The sequence below is a fragment of the Micrasema longulum genome, unplaced genomic scaffold, assembly GCF_059751315.1.
Source record: "Micrasema longulum isolate JH-2025_06_02 unplaced genomic scaffold, ASM5975131v1 h1tg001663l, whole genome shotgun sequence".
Lineage (NCBI taxonomy): Eukaryota > Metazoa > Arthropoda > Insecta > Trichoptera > Brachycentridae > Micrasema > Micrasema longulum.
The window spans coordinates 26,332-32,340 of record NW_028278842.1 but is presented as its reverse complement, the minus strand read 5'-3'; positions in this window follow the sequence as shown (position 1 = coordinate 32,340).

The window sequence follows — 6,009 nt, the reverse complement described above, 5'->3', positions numbered from 1 at the left end:
GTATGTTAAACGTTAGTAAGTCCAAATCCTTGTAGCCTAGAGGGCGATTGCAAACGCTATCTTCATCGGCAGGTATGTATTGAGACGGTATACTTAATTTCACTATATGTATTTACCGTGGCATTACGAAGCCGGCTCTGCGAACATGTCGATATGTGTTTTCAGGAAGATACTGATGAAAAAAATTAAATGGTAATTATTATTTCTTGCATAATTCAACAATAATTTACACTTATAAACCATAAATTAATTATTATTACAATCATGTTTTTGTATAATTTTCAATCATAGAGTTTTTTTGTTATTACTTATACACAGTAAAGTAACAATAAAGTATGAAGAAGCCATTTTTTATATTATTTATTGTTTCAGCATTTACTTTGTGGACATCACACATTGCCTTCCCCTTCCACCCGACCCTATCCGTACCTATAGTCCTTAAAATATAGCCTGATTAGAATGACAGCTGTTAAACTAATTTCATTAGTGATGTGAAATTACTGATCACTGATCAAATCGATTTTATCAGTTATTTCATGCAATCATGAAACTCTTTTTTATGTATATTATTATTATTTATTTTTTTTATTCGAACAATTTACATTGATCAATTTGTCCCATCTCTAACGTTTTTGCAAAATGATGTAACCTTGTAAGAACGTCGTTAATAATTAGGTTTATTTTAGTTTTTTTTTAGTTTTAAAGGTGATTTTTTATATTAATGTTGATTTATGTTTTAAACATTGTATTAAAAAAATCAATAAACACGCCAGATACAAATGATTTTTCGTGTGTCAATATAAATAACTCCTTTGACGTTACTACAAAGTTATGTCGTCACTTTTTCTGACAACTGTCATTCTGATCATGTCTCATTTTAAGGACTATAAGAGTAAGATTAGTAAATCTGTATATTTAAGTTTGGCTTATATTTAAACCTGATGATGGGTAATTCAGAATACCCGAAACTAGTTGTGTAATAATATATTAAACTCTTATGTGGTAAAAATTACAAAATCTTTTATTTTGATTAAAAGCATTTTTTTATCAGAAAAATGATTAACATGCTTAATCCAACAATAAACATAATTGAATTTAACAAACAATGCCGTGCATATGACACTGAAGATAAAAGATAAGGTGGTTATTGTCAAGTTAAGAATGTTCCAGGTTCGGTTCCCTGTCAGAACATAAAAATTAAAATGTGATTTTTCTCAAGCTTGGGTGTTTTGTGTCGTAGTTCACCTCTGTTGTTGGGTCTCCTGGACTATTCTTGTGCAAATAACTACAGGAACATCAAAACTACCAATTCAAAATTCATTGTTTAATGATTTAAAATTGTGTAATGAAGAGAAAGCCTTCAAATTGTTTATATGATCAATTTTACAATATGTGTTCTTATGATAAAATCACAAATATAAACTAGTAATATATTCAGTAACCCGCATTTTTTTTGCAGAATTGCTGCACGATTATGTAATATACGATTAAAATGTGTTTTATTGTAAATCGTAGCTAGTAAAAATTTCATCACCGTTCAATATATTTTATGGGCGATTGATAACAGCAAAAATATTAGTAATACGCAACATTGATAAATGGACATTTGTTTTTAAAATCGATGATACTGGATACTGATATAAAATACTGAATGACGGTTGTGTCCTGTCATTGGCTGGTTATGCCTGTCATTGGCTTACGGGGTCAAAACCAGTCTATGCCTACAAAAATTCGGACAAATTCGAAATACTGCTGATTAAACCAACTGGTCCAAGAAGAAGTACAAAAATATAACAATATTTTCAGGCGTTGCCCAGTACGAAGGTGAAATAATTTAGTGAGATGAATCTCACTCGCCCCAATAAAGGTTTCAGCTCTTCAACTTCACAAAAATCAACAGTCGGAAGAATTTAAGAATGGCCAGATTTTTAAATTACTACTACTACTACTACTACTACCATCACGCCATTTCCCCGTAGGTATAGGCGGAGAGAATGTACCGCCACACACGTCTATCCTGGCATACTAGCCTCTTCCACATTCATACATCTTGTCATACATGCCCTTCGGTTCTGTATGCTTTTTACATGACCAGACTTAAGATTTTGGTTTATCTGAGTATGCCACGTCTTCCTTGGTCGTCCTCGTCTCACGTTGCAGTTCATTTTCGCCATATATACTTGTTTTACCATTCTTTCGTCGTACATTCATTCTACGTGACCAAACCATCTCAGAGACCCTTTCTTAATCTTATCAATTATACTTGACTCAGATTTACACTCTCGCCTGATTTCATCATTCGTAACCCTGTCATACATTGATTTCCCACACATTCGTCTAAGAGATCGCATTTCAACCGCGTTCACTTGGCTTTCATTTTTCCTCTGCCCGTTCCATGTTTCACTTCCATACATAAGTGTTGGGACTAAAACTCCGTTGTGCATTGCCAGTTTAGCTTCGATTGACATATTTTTATTAGAAATTACTGTGCTTAGTGCTCCGTTCATTTTGTTTCCCGCATTCACTCTTCTTTCAACATCTTTTTCTACTCTTCCATCTCTTGAAAACATGCTTCCCAGATACACAAATTCTTCTACTTGCTCGAGACATTCGTTGTTTACATTTATTATGCAGTCAGTAACCTCACTATCCCTTTCAAATACTATCACTTTTGACTTACTTTCGTTCATCGCCAATTCGCTCTCCAGGCATACATCATACATTCTAGAGACTATTTGCTGCAAATCAGCCTTGCTGCTTGCTAACAGAACTGCATCATCAGCATACAACAAGCAGCTTACTGAAAAATTATCCATTTTTGCTCCAATACCCATACATTCTATCTCTTTCATACAGTTGTCCATGTATAGATTAAACAACCATGGTGACATTACACATCCCTGTTTCACGCCTTTTGAGATCGCAAACCAAGATGTAAATCCCCCATTAACTCTTATACACGCTGAACTCTCCTCATAGAGAGACGATACTGCACGTATAAGTTTATTGTCTACTCCATACTTTTCCAACACGCCCCACAATTTCATTCTATCTACTTTATCATACGCTTTTTGCAAATCGACAAATGCGCAGAATAATTTTTTTAATTAAAAAAATAAAATACGTATTTGCGTTCCTGATTGATTTACTCATATATTTTAATTTTGGTGGAATTTCAGTTGTACTCGCTATTAGATGATGGTAATCGATTTGGGGTAGAGAGAGTTTGAACTTTTGACCTCTGATTTGTGAGACCGCAGCACTAGCCACGGGACCACAATCCGATTCAGGATGATGAACGATCCGCAGGGTGTAAAGTGGCCACGTAAACCGGCCAATGACAGGTCATTAATGCAAATGCCCAAACGACAGTTGCATGTTAGTCTCAGATTTTTTTTTTACAAAACGGTTAATTGTTCAATACCTTTATATTCGGGTAATTAAGATGTACGCCTGAGAGAAACCGTTGAGAAGTGTTCTCCAAGGCTCATGCCCACGAACTGAAAGCCATCTCCTGCACTTCCAACTTCCGAGGAGTCTTTATGGTTTTAGTTCTCTTCATAGAACGAAGCACTCTTCATATCACACTGCTGACACACTCGTCGATGGGAAGGGGCGTTACTTCTTCTTTGGTGACTGATATTCTGACTTAAGTTTTTGGATACGTAGATCTATATTTTAAAATTAATTCAGCGTCTAGTATCATTCGCAAAAATATTTTAATGCCCAATTTTTTTTTACAACAGTGGGGGAAAACATTTTAGAGAGGGTAATATTGAAGCCTAGTCATAAACAGGGCTTATGACTTGTCATTGGCTGGTTTAAGTGGCCACTTTTCACACAGCATATCGTTCATTTATTTATTTATTTTATGAGGTAAACAAACAGTATGTACCCAAATATTGCCAATTTTTTTGTACATTAGCGTAAGAAACTCATTCACACACCAAAAAAATTGTTTATACTTAATACAATAATTTAAAGTATGTTCCATATAATAAATGTAAAAGAAACGAAATGAAAAAATACGTATGTAATAATAAAGTTAAATATCTGCTTCTCTCAAAATTTCTATAATTTTTTACCAAAATTTACATACATTGTCACAAAAAATATCAGCCTCAGTAAATCTATTATTATATTGGTCGCATATTCTAGGTATTGTATATTGTTTTAAATATTTTGTTGACGCGTTTTCAGTGTTCATGTGTTCATTTTACCATACGACATTTCTTAGTTAACTATTAATTTTTATTTATTTTTTTAATTAATTTTAATTTTGCACCACAACAGGCCAGGAGGCCCAACTACAGCGGTGAATTACATCACAGAACACCCAGGCTTGAGAAAAATCACATTTACATTTTTGTGTTCTCACCGGGAATCGAACCCGGAACCTTCCGTCTGTGAGTCAAGCGTCTTGACCACTACACCAGATGTAGCATCCAGATGTTTACAAACTGAGATGGATATGTTCTCATCATCACTATGGCTGCATCGTCTGCGTGGCATGTGGTATTAACGACCTTATCTCCCTTAGTAGATTCACCACTTTCTTCATTCTTAAAAGCGTTTTTTTTAATATATTTATTCTGCTTGTGTAGGAAAAGGTTTTAGGCATATATATTGTCGTTGTATATTTAGTTATAAAGGTGCTTAACTTGCTTTGTTTCTTTGTTGTTCTAAATATGTGTTTTTTTATGTTAATATTATTTATGTCCCGAACTGAGTTGTTGTAACTCCTGGGAATGTTATTCAATGTGTTATACTTGTAAAATTCTTTGTGTCATTTGATTTATAAATAAAAAAAGCCATACAGACTAGATTTCTAATCCGTTTTCAAAAAAAAATTATCTCTCTTCTGCGTTAAATTTCAGTCTTAATACCTTCACGGGGAGTGGAATCCGGGATTGTCTACAATCATTTAGACATACTGTGAATTTATAAAGTTTTTGTTTAAATATGCCTTAATATTATTGTGTTAATACTTTTTCAAGCCTGCTAGTGTGTTTTAGCCCAATCACTGTAATTTGATACAATGTATAGACCAGGGGCGAATCGTTTATATAAACGATTATGAGCAGCTTACCATGTTATTTTACTAACCATAATAATATTTTACGGTAACTGTATTTACAGAAAAACATAAAAAATAAATTGTTTTTATTAATCACCACCGTTAGCATTTTTCCCCAAAATTAAATAAAATAATAAAAATAAAATATTAATAAAACGCGCGTTGCGCCAGCAGTGAGCCAAGAAATTAGCCGATTATTCCAGCTTATTTCTCATCTTACCTCATTTGCTCAGTGGTCAGCGTGCTAGCCTAACATGCAAGAGGTCTCGGGTACGATTCCTGACATGGTTAATATGAAATATTTAATTAAAAGTGTGTTTTTACACTAGAATATTTCTAAGTCCCTGGACTGATACCTGAATGATGATGATACTAAGAAGATTTTAAAATCAGTCGCGGCTTTTTCCTCCTAGAGTAAGCTTATAAATTACGCAAATTATTTGAATATTTTCGATTTGGAAAACAGTATTTTGATCATTATTTCCTAAGGGCTATTTTTCTTTGAGTTGATACAGTTAACATATGACTACCATTACTTTCATGCAGTTGTATCGCAGAACATGTGGCGCTCGACACGGCTGTTTTTGGCATTATTCATTTCTAAAACAATTCGGCCAGTTTACATTTCAATCGTAATGAGAATACCCAAAGCCGACTGAATTAATTGTGCTATTTTTATAAACTGTCATAAAAGTTATGTATTAAAGTAATGAATAATATAGCAACATAATATAATAAATCATGATATTAATAATAATCATCGTTTGCGTTGATTTCATAAACGAGAGATGTTGATGTATCACACAGAACCACAAAAAAATAGCAATTTTTAGTATATATTACTTATTTTATGTATATTACTTATATAGTCGGCCTCGTGGTGTAGTGGTCAACGCATTTGCTTACCACGCAAGAGGTCTCGGTTTCGATTC